Genomic DNA, 27,339 nt, shown 5'->3' with positions numbered 1-27,339 from the left:
ACTTATTTTTGTTTTTTTTTACACTCACGTGTGGGTTGTTTTATTTACTGTTACATTCAACTGGCGCAGCCTACTGGTAGAGCCAACGTCGAAGTGCAAAAACAATATGCAAGCCGCCAGGCGATTGTACGCGCAGTGACGGTGGTAACCGGTATAAGTAACGGTGCAAAATTTAGTCGCACAAACTGCTAACCGTTTACCTATTACACCCGTATCCAGCTCAGTGACAATCAATAACTTGCCGCATTGCTAGCGCCAAACGTGGGCTGCAGCGGACGCAAATCGTTGCTCTCGTCCTCGTGTTTTATTGCCAGCTCGACTCGGCAGCAACTAACCATAACAAACGGAGCAATCCACGTACACGACGTGTGCCTGTACTATCAACGGAAAGACAGTGCCGCGTACGTGCTGTAGCAATACGTTGCGAATGCACATAGCACGATACAGGTGCAGTCGTAAACATAGCATCCCTGCCATCGGCCATACCATGCTGAATACGCCGGTTCTCGTCCGATCCCCGAAGCTAAGCAGCATTGGGCTCGGTCAGTACTTGGGAGGGAGACCACCTGGGAACACCGAGTGCTGATGGCACCCTTCTTTTTGCATTTTTTTATTGCGTGCTTCTGTGACTTATTTTTTTTTTTTTTTACACTCACGTGTGGGTTGTTTTATTTACTGTTACATTCAACTGGCGCAGCCTACTGGTAGAGCCAACGTCGAAGTGCAAAAACAAAATGCAAGCCGCTAGGCGATTGTACGCGCAGTGACGGTGGTAACCGGTATAAGTAATGGTGCAAAATTTAGTCGCACAAACTGCTAACCGTTTACCTATTACACCCGTATCCAGCTCAGTGACAATCAATAACTTGGCGCATTGCTAGCGCCAAACGTGGGCTGCAGCGGACGCAAATCGTTGCTCTCGTCCTCGTGTTTTATTGCCAGGTCGACTCGGCAGCAACTAACCATAACAAACGGAGCAATCCATGTACACGACGTGTGCCTGTACTATCAACGGAAAGACAGTGCCGCGTACGTGCTGTAGCAATACGTTGCCAATGCACATAGCACGATACAGGTGCAGTCGTAAACATAGCATCCCTGCCATCGGCCATACCATGCTGAATACGCCGGTTCTCGTCAGATCCCCGAAGCTAAGCAGCATTGGGCTCGGTCAGTACTTGGGAGGGAGACCACCTGGGAACACCGAGTGCTGATGGCACCCTTCTTTTTGCATTTTTTTATTGCGTGCTTCTGTGACTTATTTTTTTTTTTTTACACTCACGTGTGGGTTGTTTTATTTACTGTTACATTCAACTGGCGCAGCCTACTGGTAGAGCCAACGTCGAAGTGCAAAAACAATATGCAAGCCGCTAGGCGATTGTACGCGCAGTGACGGTGGTAACCGGTATAAGTAATGGTGCAAAATTTAGTCGCACAAACTGCTAACCGTTTACCTATTACACCCGTATCCAGCTCAGTGACAATCAATAACTTGCCGCATTGCTAGCGCCAAACGTGGGCTGCAGCGGACGCAAATCGTTGCTCTCGTCCTCTTGTTTTATTGCCAGCTCGACTCGGCAGCGACTAACCATAACAAACGGAGCAATCCACGTACACGACGTGTGCCTGTACTATCAACGGAAAGACAGTGCCGCGTACGTGCTGTAGCAATACGTTGCGAATGCACATAGCACGATACAGGTGCAGTCGTAAACATAGCATCCCTGCCATCGGCCATACCATGCTAATAAATTGGGGCAAATCCCTAGGCCTGTGGCACGGGAAATGGGAGTCTGCACCGGACAACTTCGCGAACCTCAACTGGGTAAAAACGCCGACGAGGTATCTGGGCGTTCCTCTCAATAGCTACAATAGTAGCGATGAATATTGGAGGAGCCAAGCCAATGAAATGAAAGAAAAGGTGGACAGATGGAAGGATGTGAAGCTGTCAATTTTTTCAAGGGCGACAGTCTGTAATATGTTTTTTGTCACGAAGTTATATTATGTCATGCAAGCGTTGTATTGCTCGAGAGCAAATGTGCAAAGGCTGCACAGAGTGTTTGCTGTTTTCATCTGGGGGTCAACATGGGAAAGGTGCAGCCGAACCAATTTGTTTAGAAGAGTGAAAGACGGCGGTGTGGGTTTGGTTCATCTTTTTGTTAGACAACTAGTCAACCGATTCTTGTTTTTTCGCGATGTGCGCCATCCTTTTCTGCGCACAGTATGTCAGCTCAGGTTGAGCGGTGCTTTGCCGGCACATGTCGTTAGTACGGCATGCGTTACCGGATCACTTCGTGGCTTCTTTAAGGAAGTGGCCGACAGCGTAAGATTTCTTTCTGTTCGATTTTCAATGGATTACCTTTGCGATGTTAAAAGGAAAAGATTGTATAAAGATGTGTGCGACATTGTTTTCCCAGTGCCGTTATACAGAGCCATTTACAGTGGAGGGCCAGGACTTGATGTACTTAAACGCGTAAAACCCATGGAGGTGCCACCAGGGGTAAAAACGTTTTTTTTTAAGCTTCACACCGGTACGCTCTCAGTGAAGACTTTCATGGAAGAGCGAGGTTGTATCGTACCATGGGGAACGCATTGCTTGATCTGCAAAAAGCAGGAAACCATAGATCACGTTTTCTTGGAATGTTGGGAGGGCTTCTTTTTCTGGGACGTCTTAAAGCGAACCCTGAAAAAAGAGTTACCGGTGGACCCCCAAGGGATAAGGTATCTGACAATTAAGGATGATGACGGGGTTCCATATGATTTCATTATGTTAAACGCTCTCCACAGTATATGGCGGGCTCGGATGGCAGGGTACTATTGTGATCCTGACGCTAGGCCCGCTCGCGTTTATTTCAGAGAATGTATGGCGCGATTCATAGAAATACAGAAAATGCAACAATGTGTTCCGGAATGGCTGTGGAGGCTAGAACCTCTGACAGCCATGAAGGAATTTTAAGTTGACAACGCCTGTCCAATAGGGACAGACGGCTTTGTTGTATGGTGTGACTCTTTTCTTTCCTTTTTGTTTGTATTGCAATTGTGATACTGTAATGTGTGGAAACTGCACGTTCTGCGAAAAAACCGGTAATAAATAAATAAAAAAAAGAAAAAAAAAAGCGGCCATACCATGCTGAATACGCCGGTTCTCGTCCGATCCCCGAAGCTAAGCAGCATTGGGCTCGGTCAGTACTTGGGAGGGAGACCACCTGGGAACACCGAGTGCTGATGGCACCCTTCTTTTTGCATTTTTTTATTGCGTGCTTCTGTGACATTTTTTTTTTTTTTTACACTCACGTGTGGGTTTACTGTTACATTCAACTGGCGCAGCCTACTGGTAGAGCCAACGTCGAAGTGCAAAAACAATATGCAAGCCGCCAGGCGATTGTACGCGCAGTGACGGTGGTAACCGGTATAAGTAATGGTGCAAAATTTAGTCGCACAAACTGCTAACCGTTTACCTATTACACCCGTATCCAGCTCAGTGACAATCAATAACTTGCCGCATTGCTAGCGCCAAACGTGGGCTGCAGCGGACGCAAATCGTTGCTCTCGTCCTCTTGTTTTATTGCCAGCTCGACTCGGCAGCGACTAACCATAACAAACGGAGCAATCCACGTACACGACGTGTGCCTGTACTATCAACGGAAAGACAGTGCCGCGTACGTGCTGTAGCAATACGTTGCGAATGCACATAGCACGATACAGGTGCATTCGTAAACATAGCATCCCTGCCATCGGCCATACCATGCTGAATACGCCGGTTCTCGTCCGATCCCCGAAGCTAAGCAGCATTGGGCTCGGTCAGTACTTGGGAGGGAGACCACCTGGGAACACCGAGTGCTGATGGCACCCTTCTTTTTGCATTTTTTTATTGCGTGCTTCTGTGACTTATTTTTTTTTTTTACACTCACGTGTGGGTTTACTGTTACATTCAACTGGCGTAGCCTACTGGTAGAGCCAACGTCGAAGTGCAAAAACAATATGCAAGCCGCCAGGCGATTGTACGCGCAGTGACGGTGGTAACCGGTATAAGTAATGGTGCAAAATTTAGTCGCACAAACTGCTAACCGTTTACCTATTACACCCGTATCCAGCTCAGTGACAATCAATAACTTGCCGCATTGCTAGCGCCAAACGTGGGCTGCAGCGGACGCAAATCGTTGCTCTCGTCCTCTTGTTTTATTGCCAGCTCGACTCGGCAGCGACTAACCATAACAAACGGAGCAATCCACGTACACGACGTGTGCCTGTACTATCAACGGAAAGACAGTGCCGCGTACGTGCTGTAGCAATACGTTGCGAATGCACATAGCACGATACAGGTGCAGTCGTAAACATAGCATCCCTGCCATCGGCCATACCATGCTGAATACGCCGGTTCTCGTCCGATCCCCGAAGCTAAGCAGCATTGGGCTCGGTCAGTACTTGGGAGGGAGACCACCTGGGAACACCGAGTGCTGATGGCACCCTTCCATTTGCATTTTTTTATTGCGTGCTTCTGTGACTTATTTTTTTTTTTTACACTCACGTGTGGGTTGTTTTATTTACTGTTACATTCAACTGGCGCAGCCTACTGGTAGAGCCAACGTCGAAGTGCAAAAACAATATGCAAGCCGCCAGGCGATTGTACGCGCAGTGACGGTGGTAACCGGTATAAGTAATGGTGCAAAATTTAGTCGCACAAACTGCTAACCGTTTACCTATTACACCCGTATCCAGCTCAGTGACAATCAATAACTTGCCGCATTGCTAGCGCCAAACGTGGGCTGCAGCGGACGCAAATCGTTGCTCTCGTCCTATTGTTTTATTGCCAGCTCGACTCGGCAGCGACTCACCATAACAAACGGAGCAATCCACGTACACGACGTGTGCCTGTACTATCAACGGAAAGACAGTGCCGCGTACGTGCTGTAGCAATACGTTGCGAATGCACATAGCACGATACAGGTGCAGTCGTAAACATCCCTGCCATCGGCCATACCATGCTGAATACGCCGGTTCTCGTCCGATCCCCGAAGCTAAGCAGCATTGGGCTCGGTCAGTACTTGGGAGGGAGACCACCTGGGAACACCGAGTGCTGATGGCACCCTTCTTTTTGCATTTTTTTATTGCGTGCTTCTGTGACTTATTTTTTTTTTTTACACTCACGTGTGGGTTGTTTTATTTACGGTTACATTCAACTGGCGCAGCCTACTGGTAGAGCCAACGTCGAAGTGCAAAAACAATATGCAAGCCGCCAGGCGATTGTACGCGCAGTGACGGTGGTAACCGGTATAAGTAATGGTGCAAAATTTAGTCGCACAAACTGCTAACCGTTTACCTATTACACCCGTATCCAGCTCAGTGACAATCAATAACTTGCCGCATTGCTAGCGCCAAACGAGGGCTGCAGCGGACGCAAATCGTTGCTCTCGTCCTCTTGTTTTATTGCCAGCTCGACTCGGCAGCGACTAACCATAACAAACGGAGCAATCCACGTACACGACGTGTGCCTGTACTATCAACGGAAAGACAGTGCCGCGTACGTGCTGTAGCAATACGTTGCGAATGCACATAGCACGATACAGGTGCAGTCGTAAACATAGCATCCCTCCCATCGGCCATACCATGCTGAATACGCCGGTTCTCGTCCGATCCCCGAAGCTAAGCAGCATTGGGCTCGGTCAGTACTTGGGAGGGAGACCACCTGGGAACACCGAGTGCTGATGGCACCCTTCTTTTTGCATTTTTTTATTGCGTGCTTCTGTGACTTATTTTTTTTTTTTTACACTCACGTGTGGGTTGTTTTATTTACTGTTACATTCAACTGGCGCAGCCTACTGGTAGAGCCAACGTCGAAGTGCAAAAACAATATGCAAGCCGCTAGGCGATTGTACGCGCAGTGACGGTGGTAACCGGTATAAGTAATGGTGCAAAATTTAGTCGCACAAACTGCTAACCGTTTACCTATTACACCCGTATCCAGCTCAGTGACAATCAATAACTTGCCGCATTGCTAGCGCCAAACGTGGGCTGCAGCGGACGCAAATCGTTGCTCTCGTCCTCTTGTTTTATTGCCAGCTCGACTCGGCAGCGACTAACCATAACAAACGGAGCAATCCACGTACACGACGTGTGCCTGTACTATCAACGGAAAGACAGTGCCGCGTACGTGCTGTAGCAATACGTTGCGAATGCACATAGCACGATACAGGTGCAGTCGTAAACATAGCATCCCTGCCATCGGCCATACCATGCTAATAAATTGGGGCAAATCCCTAGGCCTGTGGCACGGGAAATGGGAGTCTGCACCGGACAACTTCGCGAACCTCAACTGGGTAAAAACGCCGACGAGGTATCTGGGCGTTCCTCTCAATAGCTACAATAGTAGCGATGAATATTGGAGGAGCCAAGCCAATGAAATGAAAGAAAAGGTGGACAGATGGAAGGATGTGAAGCTGTCAATTTTTTCAAGGGCGACAGTCTGTAATATGTTTTTTGTCACGAAGTTATATTATGTCATGCAAGCGTTGTATTGCTCGAGAGCAAATGTGCAAAGGCTGCACAGAGTGTTTGCTGTTTTCATCTGGGGGTCAACATGGGAAAGGTGCAGCCGAACCAATTTGTTTAGAAGAGTGAAAGACGGCGGTGTGGGTTTGGTTCATCTTTTTGTTAGACAACTAGTCAACCGATTCTTGTTTTTTCGCGATGTGCGCCATCCTTTTCTGCGCACAGTATGTCAGCTCAGGTTGAGCGGTGCTTTGCCGGCACATGTCGTTAGTACGGCATGCGTTACCGGATCACTTCGTGGCTTCTTTAAGGAAGTGGCCGACAGCGTAAGATTTCTTTCTGTTCGATTTTCAATGGATTACCTTTGCGATGTTAAAAGGAAAAGATTGTATAAAGATGTGTGCGACATTGTTTTCCCAGTGCCGTTATACAGAGCCATTTACAGTGGAGGGCCAGGACTTGATGTACTTAAACGCGTAAAACCCATGGAGGTGCCACCAGGGGTAAAAACGTTTTTTTTTAAGCTTCACACCGGTACGCTCTCAGTGAAGACTTTCATGGAAGAGCGAGGTTGTATCGTACCATGGGGAACGCATTGCTTGATCTGCAAAAAGCAGGAAACCATAGATCACGTTTTCTTGGAATGTTGGGAGGGCTTCTTTTTCTGGGACGTCTTAAAGCGAACCCTGAAAAAAGAGTTACCGGTGGACCCCCAAGGGATAAGGTATCTGACAATTAAGGATGATGACGGGGTTCCATATGATTTCATTATGTTAAACGCTCTCCACAGTATATGGCGGGCTCGGATGGCAGGGTACTATTGTGATCCTGACGCTAGGCCCGCTCGCGTTTATTTCAGAGAATGTATGGCGCGATTCATAGAAATACAGAAAATGCAACAATGTGTTCCGGAATGGCTGTGGAGGCTAGAACCTCTGACAGCCATGAAGGAATTTTAAGTTGACAACGCCTGTCCAATAGGGACAGACGGCTTTGTTGTATGGTGTGACTCTTTTCTTTCCTTTTTGTTTGTATTGCAATTGTGATACTGTAATGTGTGGAAACTGCACGTTCTGCGAAAAAACCGGTAATAAATAAATAAAAAAAAAAAAAAAAAAAAGCGGCCATACCATGCTGAATACGCCGGTTCTCGTCCGATCCCCGAAGCTAAGCAGCATTGGGCTCGGTCAGTACTTGTGAGGGAGACCACCTGGGAACACCGAGTGCTGATGGCACCCTTCTTTTTGCATTTTTTTATTGCGTGCTTCTGTGACATTTTTTTTTTTTTTACACTCACGTGTGGGTTTACTGTTACATTCAACTGGCGCAGCCTACTGGTAGAGCCAACGTCGAAGTGCAAAAACAATATGCAAGCCGCCAGGCGATTGTACGCGCAGTGACGGTGGTAACCGGTATAAGTAATGGTGCAAAATTTAGTCGCACAAACTGCTAACCGTTTACCTATTACACCCGTATCCAGCTCAGTGACAATCAATAACTTGCCGCATTGCTAGCGCCAAACGTGGGCTGCAGCGGACGCAAATCGTTGCTCTCGTCCTCTTGTTTTATTGCCAGCTCGACTCGGCAGCGACTAACCATAACAAACGGAGCAATCCACGTACACGACGTGTGCCTGTACTATCAACGGAAAGACAGTGCCGCGTACGTGCTGTAGCAATACGTTGCGAATGCACATAGCACGATACAGGTGCAGTCGTAAACATAGCATCCCTGCCATCGGCCATACCATGCTGAATACGCCGGTTCTCGTCCGATCCCCGAAGCTAAGCAGCATTGGGCTCGGTCAGTACTTGGGAGGGAGACCACCTGGGAACACCGAGTGCTGATGGCACCCTTCTTTTTGCATTTTTTTATTGCGTGCTTCTGTGACTTATTTTTGTTTTTTTTTACACTCACGCGTGGGTTGTTTTATTTACTGTTACATTCAACTGGCGCAGCCTACTGGTAGAGCCAACGTCGAAGTGCAAAAACAATATGCAAGCCGCCAGGCGATTGTACGCGCAGTGACGGTGGTAACCGGTATAAGTAACGGTGCAAAATTTAGTCGCACAAACTGCTAACCGTTTACCTATTACACCCGTATCCAGCTCAGTGACAATCAATAACTTGGCGCATTGCTAGCGCCAAACGTGGGCTGCAGCGGACGCAAATCGTTGCTCTCGTCCTCTTGTTTTATTGCCAGCTCGACTCGGCAGCGACTAACCATAACAAACGGAGCAATCCACGTACACGACGTGTGCCTGTACTATCAACGGAAAGACAGTGCCGCGTACGTGCTGTAGCAATACGTTGCGAATGCACATAGCACGATACAGGTGCAGTCGTAAACATAGCATCCCTGCCATCGGCCATACCATGCTGAATACGCCGGTTCTCGTCCGATCCCCGAAGCTACGCAGCATTGGGCTCGGTCAGTACTTGGGAGGGAGACCACCTGGGAACACCGAGTGCTGATGGCACCCTTCTTTTTGCATTTTTTTATTGCGTGCTTCTGTGACTTATTTTTGTTTTTTTTTACACTCACGTGTGGGTTGTTTTATTTACTGTTACATTCAACTGGCGCAGCCTACTGGTAGAGCCAACGTCGAAGTGCAAAAACAATATGCAAGCCGCCAGGCGATTGTACGCGCAGTGACGGTGGTAACCGGTATAAGTAACGGTGCAAAATTTAGTCGCACAAACTGCTAACCGTTTACCTATTACACCCGTATCCAGCTCAGTGACAATCAATAACTTGCCGCATTGCTAGCGCCAAACGTGGGCTGCAGCGGACGCAAATCGTTGCTCTCGTCCTCGTGTTTTATTGCCAGCTCGACTCGGCAGCAACTAACCATAACAAACGGAGCAATCCACGTACACGACGTGTGCCTGTACTATCAACGGAAAGACAGTGCCGCGTACGTGCTGTAGCAATACGTTGCGAATGCACATAGCACGATACAGGTGCAGTCGTAAACATAGCATCCCTGCCATCGGCCATACCATGCTAATAAATTGGGGCAAATCCCTAGGCCTGTGGCACGGGAAATGGGAGTCTGCACCGGACAACTTCGCGAACCTCAACTGGGTAAAAACGCCGACGAGGTATCTGGGCGTTCCTCTCAATAGCTACAATAGTAGCGATGAATATTGGAGGAGCCAAGCCAATGAAATGAAAGAAAAGGTGGACAGATGGAAGGATGTGAAGCTGTCAATTTTTTCAAGGGCGACAGTCTGTAATATGTTTTTTGTCACGAAGTTATATTATGTCATGCAAGCGTTGTATTGCTCGAGAGCAAATGTGCAAAGGCTGCACAGAGTGTTTGCTGTTTTCATCTGGGGGTCAACATGGGAAAGGTGCAGCCGAACCAATTTGTTTAGAAGAGTGAAAGACGGCGGTGTGGGTTTGGTTCATCTTTTTGTTAGACAACTAGTCAACCGATTCTTGTTTTTTCGCGATGTGCGCCATCCTTTTCTGCGCACAGTATGTCAGCTCAGGTTGAGCGGTGCTTTGCCGGCACATGTCGTTAGTACGGCATGCGTTACCGGATCACTTCGTGGCTTCTTTAAGGAAGTGGCCGACAGCGTAAGATTTCTTTCTGTTCGATTTTCAATGGATTACCTTTGCGATGTTAAAAGGAAAAGATTGTATAAAGATGTGTGCGACATTGTTTTCCCAGTGCCGTTATACAGAGCCATTTACAGTGGAGGGCCAGGACTTGATGTACTTAAACGCGTAAAACCCATGGAGGTGCCACCAGGGGTAAAAACGTTTTTTTTTAAGCTTCACACCGGTACGCTCTCAGTGAAGACTTTCATGGAAGAGCGAGGTTGTATCGTACCATGGGGAACGCATTGCTTGATCTGCAAAAAGCAGGAAACCATAGATCACGTTTTCTTGGAATGTTGGGAGGGCTTCTTTTTCTGGGACGTCTTAAAGCGAACCCTGAAAAAAGAGTTACCGGTGGACCCCCAAGGGATAAGGTATCTGACAATTAAGGATGATGACGGGGTTCCATATGATTTCATTATGTTAAACGCTCTCCACAGTATATGGCGGGCTCGGATGGCAGGGTACTATTGTGATCCTGACGCTAGGCCCGCTCGCGTTTATTTCAGAGAATGTATGGCGCGATTCATAGTAATACAGAAAATACAACAATGTGTTCCGGAATGGCTGTGGAGGCTAGAACCTCTGACAGCCATGAAGGAATTTTAAGTTGACAACGCCTGTCCAATAGGGACAGACGGCTTTGTTGTATGGTGTGACTCTTTTCTTTCCTTTTTGTTTGTATTGCAATTGTGATACTGTAATGTGTGGAAACTGCACGTTCTGCGAAAAAACCGGTAATAAATAAATAAAAAAAAGAAAAAAAAAAGCGGCCATACCATGCTGAATACGCCGGTTCTCGTCCGATCCCCGAAGCTAAGCAGCATTGGGCTCGGTCAGTACTTGGGAGGGAGACCACCTGGGAACACCGAGTGCTGATGGCACCCTTCTTTTTGCATTTTTTTATTGCGTGCTTCTGTGACATTTTTTTTTTTTTTTACACTCACGTGTGGGTTTACTGTTACATTCAACTGGCGCAGCCTACTGGTAGAGCCAACGTCGAAGTGCAAAAACAATATGCAAGCCGCCAGGCGATTGTACGCGCAGTGACGGTGGTAACCGGTATAAGTAATGGTGCAAAATTTAGTCGCACAAACTGCTAACCGTTTACCTATTACACCCGTATCCAGCTCAGTGACAATCAATAACTTGCCGCATTGCTAGCGCCAAACGTGGGCTGCAGCGGACGCAAATCGTTGCTCTCGTCCTCTTGTTTTATTGCCAGCTCAACTCGGCAGCGACTAACCATAACAAACGGAGCAATCCACGTACACGACGTGTGCCTGTACTATCAACGGAAAGACAGTGCCGCGTACGTGCTGTAGCAATACGTTGCGAATGCACATAGCACGGTACAGGTGCATTCGTAAACATAGCATCCCTGCCATCGGCCATACCATGCTGAATACGCCGGTTCTCGTCCGATCCCCGAAGCTAAGCAGCATTGGGCTCGGTCAGTACTTGGGAGGGAGACCACCTGGGAACACCGAGTGCTGATGGCACCCTTCTTTTTGCATTTTTTTATTGCGTGCTTCTGTGACTTATTTTTTTTTTTTTTACACTCACGTGTGGGTTTACTGTTACATTCAACTGGCGCAGCCTACTGGTAGAGCCAACGTCGAAGTGCAAAAACAATATGCAAGCCGCCAGGCGATTGTACGCGCAGTGACGGTGGTAACCGGTATAAGTAATGGTGCAAAATTTAGTCGCACAAACTGCTAACCGTTTACCTATTACACCCGTATCCAGCTCAGTGACAATCAATAACTTGCCGCATTGCTAGCGCCAAACGTGGGCTGCAGCGGACGCAAATCGTTGCTCTCGTCCTCTTGTTTTATTGCCAGCTCGACTCGGCAGCGACTAACCATAACAAACGGAGCAATCCACGTACACGACGTGTGCCTGTACTATCAAAGGAAAGACAGTGCCGCGTACGTGCTGTAGCAATACGTTGCGAATGCACATAGCACGATACAGGTGCAGTCGTAAACATAGCATCCCTGCCGTCGGCCATACCATGCTGAATACGCCGGTTCTCGTCCGATCCCCGAAGCTAAGCAGCATTGGGCTCGGTCAGTACTTGGGAGGGAGACCACCTGGGAACACCGAGTGCTGATGGCACCCTTCTATTTGCATTTTTTTATTGCGTGCTTCTGTGACTTATTTTTTTTTTTTACACTCACGTGTGGGTTGTTTTATTTACTGTTACATTCAACTGGCGCAGCCTACTGGTAGAGCCAACGTCGAAGTGCAAAAACAATATGCAAGCCGCCAGGCGATTGTACGCGCAGTGACGGTGGTAACCGGTATAAGTAATGGTGCAAAATTTAGTCGCACAAACTGCTAACCGTTTACCTATTACACCCGTATCCAGCTCAGTGACAATCAATAACTTGCCGCATTGCTAGCGCCAAACGTGGGCTGCAGCGGACGCAAATCGTTGCTCTCGTCCTCTTGTTTTATTGCCAGCTCGACTCGGCAGCGACTCACCATAACAAACGGAGCAATCCACGTACACGACGTGTGCCTGTACTATCAACGGAAAGACAGTGCCGCGTACGTGCTGTAGCAATACGTTGCGAATGCACATAGCACGATACAGGTGCAGTCGTAAACATCCCTGCCATCGGCCATACCATGCTGAATACGCCGGTTCTCGTCCGATCCCCGAAGCTAAGCAGCATTGGGCTCGGTCAGTACTTGGGAGGGAGACCACCTGGGAACACCGAGTGCTGATGGCACCCTTCTTTTTGCATTTTTTTATTGCGTGCTTCTGTGACTTATTTTTTTTTTTTACACTCACGTGTGGGTTGTTTTATTTACTGTTACATTCAACTGGCGCAGCCTACTGGTAGAGCCAACGTCGAAGTGCAAAAACAATATGCAAGCCGCTAGGCGATTGTACGCGCAGTGACGGTGGTAACCGGTATAAGTAATGGTGCAAAATTTAGTCGCACAAACTGCTAACCGTTTACCTATTACACCCGTATCCAGCTCAGTGACAATCAATAACTTGCCGCATTGCTAGCGCCAAACGTGGGCTGCAGCGGACGCAAATCGTTGCTCTCGTCCTCTTGTTTTATTGCCAGCTCGACTCGGCAGCGACTAACCATAACAAACGGAGCAATCCACGTACACGACGTGTGCCTGTACTATCAACGGAAAGACAGTGCCGCGTACGTGCTGTAGCAATACGTTGCGAATGCACATAGCACGATACAGGTGCATTCGTAAACATAGCATCCCTGCCATCGGCCATACCATGCTGAATACGCCGGTTCTCGTCCGATCCCCGAAGCTAAGCAGCATTGGGCTCGGTCAGTACTTGGGAGGGAGACCACCTGGGAACACCGAGTGCTGATGGCACCCTTCTTTTTGCATTTTTTTATTGCGTGCTTCTGTGACTTATTTTTTTTTTTTTTACACTCACGTGTGGGTTTACTGTTACATTCAACTGGCGCAGCCTACTGGTAGAGCCAACGTCGAAGTGCAAAAACAATATGCAAGCCGCCAGGCGATTGTACGCGCAGTGACGGTGGTAACCGGTATAAGTAATGGTGCAAAATTTAGTCGCACAAACTGCTAACCGTTTACCTATTACACCCGTATCCAGCTCAGTGACAATCAATAACTTGCCGCATTGCTAGCGCCAAACGTGGGCTGCAGCGGACGCAAATCGTTGCTCTCGTCCTCTTGTTTTATTGCCAGCTCGACTCGGCAGCGACTAACCATAACAAACGGAGCAATCCACGTACACGACGTGTGCCTGTACTATCAACGGAAAGACAGTGCCGCGTACGTGCTGTAGCAATACGTTGCGAATGCACATAGCACGATACAGGTGCAGTCGTAAACATAGCATCCCTGCCATCGGCCATACCATGCTGAATACGCCGGTTCTCGTCCGATCCCCGAAGCTAAGCAGCATTGGGCTCGGTCAGTACTTGGGAGGGAGACCACCTGGGAACACCGAGTGCTGATGGCACCCTTCTATTTGCATTTTTTTATTGCGTGCTTCTGTGACTTATTTTTTTTTTTTACACTCACGTGTGGGTTGTTTTATTTACTGTTACATTCAACTGGCGCAGCCTACTGGTAGAGCCAACGTCGAAGTGCAAAAACAATATGCAAGCCGCCAGGCGATTGTACGCGCAGTGACGGTGGTAACCGGTATAAGTAATGGTGCAAAATTTAGTCGCACAAACTGCTAACCGTTTACCTATTACACCCGTATCCAGCTCAGTGACAATCAATAACTTGCCGCATTGCTAGCGCCAAACGTGGGCTGCAGCGGACGCAAATCGTTGCTCTCGTCCTCTTGTTTTATTGCCAGCTCGACTCGGCAGCGACTCACCATAACAAACGGAGCAATCCACGTACACGACGTGTGCCTGTACTATCAACGGAAAGACAGTGCCGCGTACGTGCTGTAGCAATACGTTGCGAATGCACATAGCACGATACAGGTGCAGTCGTAAACATCCCTGCCATCGGCCATACCATGCTGAATACGCCGGTTCTCGTCCGATCCCCGAAGCTAAGCAGCATTGGGCTCGGTCAGTACTTGGGAGGGAGACCACCTGGGAACACCGAGTGCTGATGGCACCCTTCTTTTTGCATTTTTTTATTGCGTGCTTCTGTGACTTATTTTTTTTTTTTTACACTCACGTGTGGGTTGTTTTATTTACGGTTACATTCAACTGGCGCAGCCTACTGGTAGAGCCAACGTCGAAGTGCAAAAACAATATGCAAGCCGCCAGGCGATTGTACGCGCAGTGACGGTGGTAACCGGTATAAGTAATGGTGCAAAATTTAGTCGCACAAACTGCTAACCGTTTACCTATTACACCCGTATCCAGCTCAGTGACAATCAATAACTTGCCGCATTGCTAGCGCCAAACGAGGGCTGCAGCGGACGCAAATCGTTGCTCTCGTCCTCTTGTTTTATTGCCAGCTCGACTCGGCAGCGACTAACCATAACAAACGGAGCAATCCACGTACACGACGTGTGCCTGTACTATCAACGGAAAGACAGTGCCGCGTACGTGCTGTAGCAATACGTTGCGAATGCACATAGCACGATACAGGTGCAGTCGTAAACATAGCATCCCTCCCATCGGCCATACCATGCTGAATACGCCGGTTCTCGTCCGATCCCCGAAGCTAAGCAGCATTGGGCTCGGTCAGTACTTGGGAGGGAGACCACCTGGGAACACCGAGTGCTGATGGCACCCTTCTTTTTGCATTTTTTTATTGCGTGCTTCTGTGACTTATTTTTTTTTTTTTACACTCACGTGTGGGTTGTTTTATTTACTGTTACATTCAACTGGCGCAGCCTACTGGTAGAGCCAACGTCGAAGTGCAAAAACAATATGCAAGCCGCCAGGCGATTGTACGCGCAGTGACGGTGGTAACCGGTATAAGTAATGGTGCAAAATTTAGTCGCACAAACTGCTAACCGTTTACCTATTACACCCGTATCCAGCTCAGTGACAATCAATAACTTGCCGCATTCCTAGCGACAAACGTGGGCTGCAGCGGACGCAAATCGTTGCTCTCGTCCTGTTGTTTTATTGCCAGCTCGACTCGGCAGCGACTAACCATAACAAACGGAGCAATCCACGTACACGACGTGTGCCTGTACTATCAACGGAAAGACAGTGCCGCGTACGTGCTGTAGCAATACGTTGCGAATGCACATAGCACGATACAGGTGCAGTCGTAAACATAGCATCCCTGCCATCGGCCATACCATGCTGAATACGCCGGTTCTCGTCCGATCCCCGAAGCTAATCAGCATTGGGCTCGGTCAGTACTTGGGAGGGAGACCACCTGGGAACACCGAGTGCTGATGGCACCCTTCTTTTTGCATTTTTTTATTGCGTGCTTCTGTGACTTATTTTTTTTTTTTTTTACACTCACGTGTGGGTTGTTTTATTTACTGTTACATTCAACTGGCGCAGCCTACTGGTAGAGCCAACGTCGAAGTGCAAAAACAATATGCAAGCCGCCAGGCGATTGTACGCGCAGTGACGGTGGTAACCGGTATAAGTAATGGTGCAAAATTTAGTCGCACAAACTGCTAACCGTTTACCTATTACACCCGTATCCAGCTCAGTGACAATCAATAACTTGCCGCATTGCTAGCGCCAAACGTGGGCTGCAGCGGACGCAAATCGTTGCTCTCGTCCTCTTGTTTTATTGCCAGCTCGACTCGGCAGCGACTAACCATAACAAACGGAGCAATCCACGTACACGACGTGTGCCTGTACTATCAACGGAAAGACAGTGCCGCGTACGTGCTGTAGCAATACGTTGCGAATGCACATAGCACGATACAGGTGCAGTCGTAAACATAGCATCCCTGCCATCGGCCATACCATGCATTCTGCTTCCGGCTCCCGAGCTAAACGGATCGTAGGATCATGGGCTCCAATGGAGCGGCATATGCGGCTGTTAGCCGCGGCAACAGGCTTTCGACGGAGGAAGATAAGGATTTCCAGATTATTTTGCCTCGGCTACCTACAGGACGCATTGTTTTAAATACAGTTTTTTTGCACGGCGACGCTCGTGTTCGCCCGTTCCGTGTGGAAGATTTCCGGGACGCGCTTCAAGCTGTTGGTATGCTCTCTGGCGTCGTCGCCCTTGGAGCATACCAAATCAACCATGTATGGGCGGTGACGATGAAGACAGCCGAGGCTGCCGAAAAGCTGGCTGCCCTGAAGGAGCTACAGGTGAAGGGGCGTCGCTGCCTGGTCATCGACCCCAAGGAACAACAGGTGAAGCTTCGTATCCACTGGCTTCTGCATGGGGTGGACGACGAAGACGTCAAGACCGCGCTGGCCTCCTTCGGCAAAGTGACGGAAGTGACCCGGGAGCGCTGGCGAGTGGATGGCGTTTCCGACAAGGGCTCGACGACCCGAGCAGTGCTGCTGCAGCTGAAAGCCGGAATGAAAGTTGACGACCTGCCCCACCAGATCCGCGTCGCCGGCGAGCTTGCGCTGGTGGTAGCCCCAGGTCGCCCCATGCAGTGCCTACGCTGCCGGGGCTCTGGCCACGTTCGACGAGAATGCAAGGTTCCCCGTTGTTCCCGGTGCAGGCTTTTTGGACACAACGACGCGGACTGTGTACGCTCTTACGCAGTAGCCGCGGGCTCGGCGCAGAGCGAGCCGTCGGCATCAGAACATATGATGGACGTGACCGAGGCGGAGGAAGCGGCCCAGGGTGCTGGAAACAGCAACGTGGCGGCAGAAACGAGCGCGACGACCAAGCAGGCCGAAGCAGGAAGGAATAATATCCCTCCCCCTAAGGAACCAGCAGCTACAGTCGAGAGCGTGCAGACGGCCCCGCAAGAAAATGAGAGCCACCAGCGAGCTACGGATGCAACGCAGGCAGAGGCGGACGACAACGCGACCCATGCTAGCGCCCGCGTCGAATCCGTCTCGGCACCGGTCAAGAGATCCCTGCAGCACGAGGAGAAAGTCGACGGAAAGGCCGGCGGTGACTCCGAGCCACCACCCGCTAAGACGCTACCCGGAAGGCGCTCCACCATCAAGCCTAAGCCGAACTTGGAGGCTGACCGCAGGCTCACCCCGAAGCCGACCAAAGACGAACTCGGACGACGGCCACCGGATGGCCACGGAGGCGTCTAGCGGTCAGCTAGACGTTAAGGTGAGCACCATGCTCCGGGCCTTCTCCCCTCCCGTTTAAATCAGTAATGGCTACCAACCCGTCGCTTAGCCTCGGCACGCTAAACGTTCGAGGTCTGGCCGCCAAAAAGAAACAGAGTCAGGTTTACAGACTACTAGTGGACCACGACCTCGACGTTTTAGCCGTGCAAGAAACCAAGGTAGACGGCGAGGAGGAGACCGGGAGCATGGTGCAAAGGTTCACGTACAACTACTATACGGTAGTGAGCCACGCCTTAGGGACTTCGGCGGGATGTGTGTTGTTCGTGAGGAAGCTTCCAGGACTGGTTATTGACGGTTACTTCTCGTGCACTTCCGGTCGACTTGTCGTTTGTGATTTCAGTTATTGCGATGTCAAATGGCGCGTGTTGTGCATTTATGCACCTAATACAGTGCAAGAGAGGGCAACTTTCTTTTTGAACCTAAAGCATCACTTCTCTGTGCAAAAAACAATAGCCTGTGTAGGGGATTTCAACTGCGTATTGAATGCTGAGGATAGGTCTACGCGACGCGTAGTTTATGACAAAAGCAGCGATATCCTCGCACAAATTATACATGAGTTCGAATTAGAAGATGTCGCTGAGTGTTTTCGGGCTGACCGAGACGTGATGTACACTCACTTTCAGGGCACAAGTCACGCACGATTAGATCGGATCTATCTATCATACGATTTGGTAGAAAAATGCCAGTGCTATGCAGTTATGGCCATATCATTCTCGGATCACTGCCTGGTAAAATGCAGGGTAGGCAGCAAGAAAGAACGAAACAAATTCGTTTGGGAACTGTGGAAAATGAATTCTGAGCTACTACGAGATGAAACTTTTAATGAAAAGGTAGTGGCTGCTCTGAATTCTTTTGCAACGGATAGTTCTATAAAGTTTGGCGAGGAATGGGAGTTGTTGAAGCAAACCATCAAAATGAAAGCAATTGAAAGAAGTAGCGTACTGCGTTATGAAGAAAAGGCCAGTGAAAAGGATTTAAAAACATTGCTGGCAAAATTGGCGACGCTGGAATGCAAGCAACCGGGCGCTTATCAAGACGATATGCGCGCTGTTAAGAAAAAGCTCGAAGTGTTCGACGAAGAACGCTATCGAGGCGCACTCGTGCGTGCTAGAGCAGAAAGACTAACATGCGGGGAAACGCCAACGAAAAGAGCGATGGGACTAGAAAAAAAAACATTCCAGACGTAAGCAGATTGAGGCCATTGAATATGAAGGGGTGGTATTAACCGATAACAATAACATAGGGCATGCGTTCCTTGAGCATTACAAAAAACTTTTTGCATTCAGGCCTGTCAACATGCACGATTTCAATAATTTATTTTTGCAACGAATGCCACAGCTGTCGTCTGAAGTTAAAGAAACCTTAGAACGACCATTAACAGAACATGAAGTGATGAAGGCCATCGAAGACCTGAATCCTGGCAAGTCGCCAGGTCCAGACGGTCTTTGTGCCGCCTGGTACAAATCTTTTAAAGGCCACCTAGCTCATATCTTAACCGCCGTTTACAACGAAGCATACGAACTGAAAATACTTCCACCATCCTTTGGCCAGTCCCATACCGTACTAATACCGAAAACAGAAGACACCGAAAAGCTCAAGCAACTTTCATCATACAGACCCATTGCGCTTACTAATTGCGACTACAAAATATTGATGAAGGTGTTGGCACGGCGTATGCAGTCAGTCATTAAGGATGTAGTCGGCCCACACCAGACGTGTGGAATTCGCGGAAGAACCATCTTTACTAACATTCATAAGTTGAAGTGTGTGCTGGAGTGTTGTGATGCCATGTGTGAGGCAGTTGCGATCCTCCAGCTAGACTTGGAGAAAGCATTTGACTGTGTTTCTCACGAGATATTGCTCACCATCCTTCAACATGTTAATTTTGGCCACATAATCACTGAGGGGGTGACCATGGCGTACCGGAGTTGCTATACGAGACTTATAATTAATCAAATGCTGGGGGCCCCCATTAACGTGAAGCGCTCCGTTCGCCAGGGTTGTCCACTCAGCCCACTCCTGTTTTGTGTTTACATAGAAACGCTATGTCAGGCCATCATTGAAAATGAATACATTAAGGGATTTTGCCTCCAAGCAGCAGAGGTGAAGTTATTGGCATATGCTGACGATGTAGCTGTATGTTGTAAAGATACGCAAAGTGTATTGAACGCAGTGAGTATCGTCAGACAGTTTGGTAATGCCACTAATAGCTTCGTGAACTGGCAGAAATGTTTGGGGTTTTGGCACGGGGAATGGGCGTCCACACCAGACCACTTTTCCAACGTAACCTGGGTCACGACGCCAGTTAAGTACCTTGGCGCACCCCTTGATGCCTACAAGGACAGTAGCGAATACTGGAAGGAGCGAACAAAAGAAGTAAAAGAAAAAGCCGACCGATGGAACGCCGTTCACTTGTCCATGTTCGCGCGAGCTACAGCGTGCAACACGTTTCTCGTGACAAAGATCTGGTACGTGATGCAGGTCCTACAGTGCTCTCGGATTAATGTGCAGAAACTGCACCGCGTGTTCGCTGTATTCGTGTGGGCATCGAGCTGGGAGCGATGTAGCCGAGATAATCTCTTTCGGCGCGTGAAGGATGGTGGTCTGGGGTTGGCGCACCTCTTCTTGCGTCAACTAGTAAACAGGTTCTTCTTTTTTCGAGACACAAATGACCCATTTCTACGCACCGCTATCCAAATGAGGTTGTCAAGATCACTTCCCGAATTCGTTGTAGGCACCGAAATAATGCCAGGACCAGTTCGTGGTTTCTTTAGGGAAATAATTCAGAGTGTTTCCTTTTTGCGTGTTCGTTTTTCTAGTGCATATTTGTGGAGTGTAAAACGGAAAACGTTATATCGTGATTTATGTGACAGTGTATTGCTGGTACCCATGTACAGAGCCCTGTACAGTGGAGGCCCAGGCCTAGATGTATTGAAAAGGGTGAAGAAGATGCCAGTTCAACCAGCCACTAAATCGTTCTTCTTTAAATTACACACCGGTACTCTACCTGTTAAAATCTTTCTTGAACAACGTGGGTTCTACATGCCATGGGGAACCCACTGCCTTATATGTAAAAAAGCAGAAAGCATAGATCATGTCTTCATCCACTGTTGGGAAGGGGTCTTTTTCTGGGACGTGTTACAAAGGACTCTAAAAAAAGAGCTACCTATAGATCCCCACGGAATCAGGTTTCTGCCAGTATATGACGACGAAGGTTTCCCGTACGACGTCATCATGCTTACGGGCCTCCACTGTTTATGGCGCGCAAGAATGGCGGGCTACCATTGTGACCCGGATGCCCGACCAGCGCGTGTATACTTCCGGGAATGCATGCAACGGTATGTGGAAGTGCAGAAGTTGCAACAGCCTGTTCCTGAGTGGCTGTCGAGGGTTGAACCCCTTACAGCACTAAAGGAATTTTAATCCGACAACGTCGTGCCACAGTAGCGGACGGCAACGAATGTAAATATTACTGTTCTTTGTTCCGTTTGTGTATTCATTCGTTTTTGCTTCTTTGGTCTTTGTTTATATCATTTAAGGAATGTGTTGTGGTGACATGTCGAGGATTGGCAATAAAGAAAAAAAAAAAAAAAAAAAAAAAAAAATCGGCCATACCATGCTGAATACGCCGGTTCTCGTCCGATCCCCGAAGCTAAGCAGCATTGGGCTCGGTCAGTACTTGGGAGGGAGACCACCTGGGAACACCGAGTGCTGATGGCACCCTTCTTTTTGCATTTTTTTATTGCGTGCTTCTGTGACTTATTTTTTTTTTTTTTTTACACTCACGTGTGGGTTGTTTTATTTACTGTTACATTCAACTGGCGCAGCCTACTGGTAGAGCCAACGTCGAAGTGCAAAAACAATATGCAAGCCGCTAGGCGATTGTACGCGCAGTGACGGTGGTAACCGGTATAAGTAATGGTGCAAAATTTAGTCGCACAAACTGCTAACCGTTTACCTATTACACCCGTATCCAGCTCAGTGACAATCAATAACATGCCGCATTGCTAGCGCCAAACGTGGGCTGCTGCGGACGCAAATCGTTGCTCTCGTCCTCTGGTTTTATTGCCAGCTCGACTCGGCAGCGACTAACCATAACAAACGGAGCAATCCACGTACACGACGTGTGCCTGTACTATCAACGGAAAGACAGTGCCGCGTTCGTGCTGTAGCAATACGTTGCGAATGCACATAGCACGATACAGGTGCAGTCGTAAACATAGCATCCCTCCCATCGGCCATACCATGCTGAATACGCCGGTTCTCGTCCGATCCCCGAAGCTAAGCAGCATTGGGCTCGGTCAGTACTTGGGAGGGAGACCACCTGGGAACACCGAGTGCTGATGGCACCCTTCTTTTTGCATTTTTTTATTGCGTGCTTCTGTGACTTATTTTTTTTTTTTTTTACACTCACGTGTGGGTTGTTTTATTTACTGTTACATTCAACTGGCGCAGCCTACTGGTAGAGCCAACGTCGAAGTGCAAAAACAATATGCAAGCCGCCAGGCGATTGTACGCGCAGTGACGATGGTAACCGGTATAAGTAATGGTGCAAAATTTAGTCGCACAAACTGCTAACCGTTTACCTATTACACCCGTATCCAGCTCAGTGACAATCAATAACTTGCCGCATTGCTAGCGCCAAACGTGGGCTGCAGCGGACGCAAATCGTTGCTCTCGTCCTCTTGTTTTATTGCCAGCTCGACTCGGCAGCGACTAACCATAACAAACGGAGCAATCCACGTACACGACGTGTGCCTGTACTATCAACGGAAAGACAGTGCCGCGTACGTGCTGTAGCAATACCTTGCGAATGCACATAGCACGATACAGGTGCAGTCGTAAACATAGCATCCCTGCTATCGGCCATACCATGCTGAATACGCCGGTTCTCGTCCGATCCCCGAAGCTAAGCAGCATTGGGCTCGGTCAGTACTTGGGAGGGAGACCACCTGGGAACACCGAGTGCTGATGGCACCCTTCTTTTTGCATTTTTTTATTGCTTGCTTCTGTGACTTATTTTTTTTTTTTTTACACTCACGTGTGGGTTGTTTTATTTACTGTTACATTCAACTGGCGCAGCCTACTGGTAGAGCCAACGTCGAAGTGCAAAAACAATATGCAAGCCGCTAGGCGATTGTACGCGCAGTGACGGTGGTAACCGGTATAAGTAATGGTGCAAAATTTAGTCGCACAAACTGCTAACCGTTTACCTATTACACCCGTATCCAGCTCAGTGACAATCAATAACTTGGCGCATTGCTAGCGCCAAACGTGGGCTGCAGCGGACGCAAATCGTTGCTCTCGTCCTCGTGTTTTATTGCCAGCTCGACTCGGCAGCAACTAACCATAACAAACGGAGCAATCCACGTACACGACGTGTGCCTGTACTATCAACGGAAAGACAGTGCCGCGTACGTGCTGTAGCAATACGTTGCGAATACACATAGCACGATACAGGTGCAGTCGTAAACATAGCATCCCTGCCATCGGCCATACCATGCTGAATACGCCGGTTCTCGTCCGATCCCCGAAGCTAAGCAGCATTGGGCTCGGTCAGTACTTGGGAGGGAGACCACCTGGGAACACCGAGTGCTGATGGCACCCTTCTTTTTGCATTTTTTTATTGCGTGCTTCTGTGACTTATTTTTTTTTTTTTACACTCACGTGTGGGTTGTTTTATTTACTGTTACATTCAACTGGCGCAGCCTACTGGTAGAGCCAACGTCGAAGTGCAAAAACAATATGCAAGCCGCTAGGCGATTGTACGCGCAGTGACGGTGGTAACCGGTATAAGTAATGGTGCAAAATTTAGTCGCACAAACTGCTAACCGTTTACCTATTACACCCGTATCCAGCTCAGTGACAATCAATAACTTGACGCATTGCTAGCGCCAAACGTGGGCTGCAGCGGACGCAAATCGTTGCTCTCGTCCTCGTGTTTTATTGCCAGCTCGACTCGGCAGCAACTAACCATAACAAACGGAGCAATCCACGTACACGACGTGTGCCTGTACTATCAACGGAAAGACAGTGCCGCGTACGTGCTGTAGCAATACGTTGCGAATGCACATAGCACGATACAGGTGCAGTCGTAAACATAGCATCCCTGCCATCGGCCATACCATGCTGAATACGCCGGTTCTCGTCCGATCCCCGAAGCTAAGCAGCATTGGGCTCGGTCAGTACTTGGGAGGGAGACCACCTGGGAACACCGAGTGCTGATGGCACCCTTCTTTTTGCATTTTTTTATTGCGTGCTTCTGTGACTTATTTTTTTTTTTTTACACTCACGTGTGGGTTGTTTTATTTACTGTTACATTCAACTGGCGCAGCCTACTGGTAGAGCCAACGTCGAAGTGCAAAAACAATATGCAAGCCGCCAGGCGATTGTACGCGCAGTGACGGTGGTAACCGGTATAAGTAATGGTGCAAAATTTAGTCGCACAAACTGCTAACCGTTTACCTATTACACCCGTATCCAGCTCAGTGACAATCAATAACTTGCCGCATTCCTAGCGCCAAACGTGGGCTGCAGCGGACGCAAATCGTTGCTCTCGTCCTGTTGTTTTATTGCCAGCTCGACTCGGCAGCGACTAACCATAACAAACGGAGCAATCCACGTACACGACGTGTGCCTGTACTATCAACGGAAAGACAGTGCCGCGTACGTGCTGTAGCAATACGTTGCGAATGCACATAGCACGATACAGGTGCAGTCGTAAACATAGCATCCCTGCCATCGGCCATACCATGCTGAATACGCCGGTTCTCGTCCGATCCCCGAAGCTAAGCAGCATTGGGCTCGGTCAGTACTTGGGAGGGAGACCACCTGGGAACACCGAGTGCTGATGGCACCCTTCTTTTTGCATTTTTTTATTGCGTGCTTCTGTGACTTATTTTTGTTTTTTTTTACACTCACGTGTGGGTTGTTTTATTTACTGTTACATTCAACTGGCGCAGCCTACTGGTAGAGCCAACGTCGAAGTGCAAAAACAATATGCAAGCCGCCAGGCGATTGTACGCGCAGTGACGGTGGTAACCGGTATAAGTAACGGTGCAAAATTTAGTCGCACAAACTGCTAACCGTTTACCTATTACACCCGTATCCAGCTCAGTGACAATCAATAACTTGCCGCATTGCTAGCGCCAAACGTGGGCTGCAGCGGACGCAAATCGTTGCTCTCGTCCTCTTGTTTTATTGCCAGCTCGACTCGGCAGCGACTAACCATAACAAACGGAGCAATCCACGTACACGACGTGTGCCTGTACTATCAACGGAAAGACAGTGCCGCGTACGTGCTGTAGCAATACGTTGCGAATGCACATAGCACGATACAGGTGCAGTCGTAAACATAGCATCCCTGCCATCGGCCATACCATGCTGAATACGCCGGTTCTCGTCCGATCCCCGAAGCTAAGCAGCATTGGGCTCGGTCAGTACTTGGGAGGGAGACCACCTGGGAACACCGAGTGCTGATGGCACCCTTCTTTTTGCATTTTTTTATTGCGTGCTTCTGTGACTTATTTTTTTTTTTTTTACACTCACGTGTGGGTTGTTTTATTTACTGTTACATTCAACTGGCGCAGCCTACTGGTAGAGCCAACGTCGAAGTGCAAAAACAATATGCAAGCCGCCAGGCGATTGTACGCGCAGTGACGGTGGTAACCGGTATAAGTAATGGTGCAAAATTTAGTCGCACAAACTGCTAACCGTTTACCTATTACACCCGTATCCAGCTCAGTGACAATCAATAACTTGCCGCATTGCTAGCGCCAAACGTGGGCTGCAGCGGACGCAAATCGTTGCTCTCGTCCTCTTGTTTTATTGCCAGCTCGACTCGGCAGCGACTAACCATAACAAACGGAGCAATCCACGTACACGACGTGTGCCTGTACTATCAACGGAAAGACAGTGCCGCGTACGTGCTGTAGCAATACGTTGCGAATGCACATAGCACGATACAGGTGCAGTCGTAAACATAGCATCCCTGCCATCGGCCATACCATGCTGAATACGCCGGTTCTCGTCCGATCCCCGAAGCTAAGCAGCATTGGGCTCGGTCAGCACTTGGGAGGGAGACCACCTGGGAACACCGAGTGCTGATGGCACCCTTCTTTTTGCATTTTTTTATTGCGTGCTTCTGTGACTTATTTTTGTTTTTTTTTACACTCACGTGTGGGTTGTTTTATTTACTGTTACATTCAACTGGCGCAGCCTACTGGTAGAGCCAACGTCGAAGTGCAAAAACAATATGCAAGCCGCCAGGCGATTGTACGCGCAGTGACGGTGGTAACCGGTATAAGTAACGGTGCAAAATTTAGTCGCACAAACTGCTAACCGTTTACCTATTACACCCGTATCCAGCTCAGTGACAATCAATAACTTGCCGCATTGCTAGCGCCAAACGTGGGCTGCAGCGGACGCAAATCGTTGCTCTCGTCCTCTTGTTTTATTGCCAGCTCGACTCGGCAGCGACTAACCATAACAAACGGAGCAATCCACGTACACGACGTGTGCCTGTACTATCAACGGAAAGACAGTGCCGCGTACGTGCTGTAGCAATACGTTGCGAATGCACATAGCACGATACAGGTGCAGTCGTAAACATAGCATCCCTGCCATCGGCCATACCATGCTGAATACGCCGGTTCTCGTCCGATCCCCGAAGCTAAGCAGCATTGGGCTCGGTCAGTACTTGGGAGGGAGACCACCTGGGAACACCGAGGGCTGATGACACCCTTCTTTTTGCATTTTTTTATTGCGTGCTTCTGTGACTTATTTTTTTTTTTTTTTTTACACTCACGTGTGACGTGTGGGTTGTTTTATTTACTGTTACATTCAACTGGCGCAGCCTACTGGTAGAGCCAACGTCGAAGTGCAAAAACAATATGCAAGCCGCTAGGCGATTGTACGCGCAGTGACGGTGGTAACCGGTATAAGTAATGGTGCAAAATTTAGTCGCACAAACTGCTAACCGTTTACCTATTACACCCGTATCCAGCTCAGTGACAATCAATAACATGCCGCATTGCTAGCGCCAAACGTGGGCTGCTGCGGACGCAAATCGTTGCTCTCGTCCTCTTGTTTTATTGCCAGCTCGACTCGGCTGCGACTAACCATAACAAACGGAGCAATCCACGTACACGACGTGTGCCTGTACTATCAACGGAAAGACAGTGCCGCGTTCGTGCTGTAGCAATACGTTGCGAATGCACATAGCACGATACAGGTGCAGTCGTAAACATAGCATCCCTCCCATCGGCCATACCATGCTGAATACGCCGGTTCTCGTCCGATCCCCGAAGCTAAGCAGCATTGGGCTCGGTCAGTACTTGGGAGGGAGACCACCTGGGAACACCGAGTGCTGATGGCACCCTTCTTTTTGCATTTTTTTATTGCGTGCTTCTGTGACTTATTTTTTTTTTTTTACACTCACGTGTGGGTTGTTTTATTTACTGTTACATTCAACTGGCGCAGCCTACTGGTAGAGCCAACGTCGAAGTGCAAAAACAATATGCAAGCCGCCAGGCGATTGTACGCGCAGTG

The 27,339-nt window shown here is 48.7% G+C and overlaps 18 non-coding genes and 11 pseudogenes across 18 annotated transcripts; all 29 read left to right on the top strand.

The window, feature by feature from the left end:
* The first annotated feature begins 472 nt into the window (after positions 1-472).
* Positions 473-591, top strand: LOC126520002 (5S ribosomal RNA). The gene has a single exon (XR_007596776.2). It is a non-coding gene; the product is annotated as a 5S ribosomal RNA (ribosomal RNA).
* Positions 592-1,100: 509 nt separating this feature from the next.
* LOC126519974 (5S ribosomal RNA) lies at positions 1,101-1,219 on the top strand. Its single transcript, XR_007596750.2, has one exon. It is a non-coding gene; the product is annotated as a 5S ribosomal RNA (ribosomal RNA).
* A 1,893-nt stretch (positions 1,220-3,112) lies between these two features.
* On the top strand, positions 3,113-3,231 carry LOC140217853 (5S ribosomal RNA; annotated as a pseudogene).
* Positions 3,232-3,730: 499 nt separating this feature from the next.
* Positions 3,731-3,849, top strand: LOC140217489 (5S ribosomal RNA). Its single transcript, XR_011894066.1, has one exon. It is a non-coding gene; the product is annotated as a 5S ribosomal RNA (ribosomal RNA).
* Positions 3,850-4,347: 498 nt separating this feature from the next.
* On the top strand, positions 4,348-4,466 carry LOC140217488 (5S ribosomal RNA). Its single transcript, XR_011894065.1, has one exon. It is a non-coding gene; the product is annotated as a 5S ribosomal RNA (ribosomal RNA).
* A 501-nt stretch (positions 4,467-4,967) lies between these two features.
* On the top strand, positions 4,968-5,086 carry LOC140217487 (5S ribosomal RNA). The gene has a single exon (XR_011894064.1). It is a non-coding gene; the product is annotated as a 5S ribosomal RNA (ribosomal RNA).
* A 506-nt stretch (positions 5,087-5,592) lies between these two features.
* LOC140217759 (5S ribosomal RNA) lies at positions 5,593-5,711 on the top strand (annotated as a pseudogene).
* Positions 5,712-7,605: 1,894 nt separating this feature from the next.
* Positions 7,606-7,724, top strand: LOC140217856 (5S ribosomal RNA; annotated as a pseudogene).
* A 498-nt stretch (positions 7,725-8,222) lies between these two features.
* Positions 8,223-8,341, top strand: LOC126534044 (5S ribosomal RNA). Its single transcript, XR_007600188.1, has one exon. It is a non-coding gene; the product is annotated as a 5S ribosomal RNA (ribosomal RNA).
* A 509-nt stretch (positions 8,342-8,850) lies between these two features.
* LOC126534046 (5S ribosomal RNA) lies at positions 8,851-8,969 on the top strand (annotated as a pseudogene).
* A 1,895-nt stretch (positions 8,970-10,864) lies between these two features.
* Positions 10,865-10,983, top strand: LOC140217852 (5S ribosomal RNA; annotated as a pseudogene).
* A 499-nt stretch (positions 10,984-11,482) lies between these two features.
* On the top strand, positions 11,483-11,601 carry LOC126532594 (5S ribosomal RNA). The gene has a single exon (XR_007599831.1). It is a non-coding gene; the product is annotated as a 5S ribosomal RNA (ribosomal RNA).
* Positions 11,602-12,101: 500 nt separating this feature from the next.
* On the top strand, positions 12,102-12,220 carry LOC126532605 (5S ribosomal RNA). The gene has a single exon (XR_007599832.2). It is a non-coding gene; the product is annotated as a 5S ribosomal RNA (ribosomal RNA).
* A 501-nt stretch (positions 12,221-12,721) lies between these two features.
* LOC126532616 (5S ribosomal RNA) lies at positions 12,722-12,840 on the top strand. Its single transcript, XR_007599833.1, has one exon. It is a non-coding gene; the product is annotated as a 5S ribosomal RNA (ribosomal RNA).
* Positions 12,841-13,346: 506 nt separating this feature from the next.
* On the top strand, positions 13,347-13,465 carry LOC126532627 (5S ribosomal RNA). The gene has a single exon (XR_007599834.1). It is a non-coding gene; the product is annotated as a 5S ribosomal RNA (ribosomal RNA).
* A 500-nt stretch (positions 13,466-13,965) lies between these two features.
* Positions 13,966-14,084, top strand: LOC126532638 (5S ribosomal RNA). The gene has a single exon (XR_007599835.1). It is a non-coding gene; the product is annotated as a 5S ribosomal RNA (ribosomal RNA).
* Positions 14,085-14,585: 501 nt separating this feature from the next.
* LOC126532649 (5S ribosomal RNA) lies at positions 14,586-14,704 on the top strand. The gene has a single exon (XR_007599836.1). It is a non-coding gene; the product is annotated as a 5S ribosomal RNA (ribosomal RNA).
* A 507-nt stretch (positions 14,705-15,211) lies between these two features.
* On the top strand, positions 15,212-15,330 carry LOC140217758 (5S ribosomal RNA; annotated as a pseudogene).
* Positions 15,331-15,837: 507 nt separating this feature from the next.
* Positions 15,838-15,956, top strand: LOC140217739 (5S ribosomal RNA). The gene has a single exon (XR_011894326.1). It is a non-coding gene; the product is annotated as a 5S ribosomal RNA (ribosomal RNA).
* A 5,435-nt stretch (positions 15,957-21,391) lies between these two features.
* Positions 21,392-21,510, top strand: LOC140217843 (5S ribosomal RNA; annotated as a pseudogene).
* A 510-nt stretch (positions 21,511-22,020) lies between these two features.
* Positions 22,021-22,139, top strand: LOC140217757 (5S ribosomal RNA; annotated as a pseudogene).
* Positions 22,140-22,648: 509 nt separating this feature from the next.
* Positions 22,649-22,767, top strand: LOC140217704 (5S ribosomal RNA). The gene has a single exon (XR_011894289.1). It is a non-coding gene; the product is annotated as a 5S ribosomal RNA (ribosomal RNA).
* A 508-nt stretch (positions 22,768-23,275) lies between these two features.
* On the top strand, positions 23,276-23,394 carry LOC126520108 (5S ribosomal RNA). The gene has a single exon (XR_007596870.2). It is a non-coding gene; the product is annotated as a 5S ribosomal RNA (ribosomal RNA).
* A 507-nt stretch (positions 23,395-23,901) lies between these two features.
* Positions 23,902-24,020, top strand: LOC126520172 (5S ribosomal RNA). The gene has a single exon (XR_007596916.1). It is a non-coding gene; the product is annotated as a 5S ribosomal RNA (ribosomal RNA).
* A 507-nt stretch (positions 24,021-24,527) lies between these two features.
* LOC126520173 (5S ribosomal RNA) lies at positions 24,528-24,646 on the top strand. Its single transcript, XR_007596917.1, has one exon. It is a non-coding gene; the product is annotated as a 5S ribosomal RNA (ribosomal RNA).
* A 509-nt stretch (positions 24,647-25,155) lies between these two features.
* Positions 25,156-25,274, top strand: LOC126520109 (5S ribosomal RNA). The gene has a single exon (XR_007596871.2). It is a non-coding gene; the product is annotated as a 5S ribosomal RNA (ribosomal RNA).
* A 508-nt stretch (positions 25,275-25,782) lies between these two features.
* On the top strand, positions 25,783-25,901 carry LOC140217804 (5S ribosomal RNA; annotated as a pseudogene).
* A 509-nt stretch (positions 25,902-26,410) lies between these two features.
* LOC140217807 (5S ribosomal RNA) lies at positions 26,411-26,529 on the top strand (annotated as a pseudogene).
* Positions 26,530-27,047: 518 nt separating this feature from the next.
* Positions 27,048-27,166, top strand: LOC126520064 (5S ribosomal RNA; annotated as a pseudogene).
* Positions 27,167-27,339: the final 173 nt, after the last annotated feature.

Source organism: Dermacentor andersoni, chromosome 4 (assembly GCF_023375885.2).
Source record: "Dermacentor andersoni chromosome 4, qqDerAnde1_hic_scaffold, whole genome shotgun sequence".
NCBI classification, from domain to species: domain Eukaryota; kingdom Metazoa; phylum Arthropoda; class Arachnida; order Ixodida; family Ixodidae; genus Dermacentor; species Dermacentor andersoni.
The sequence above is the reverse complement of the archived record's forward strand: the minus strand, read 5'-3'. Positions and strand labels throughout refer to the sequence as shown.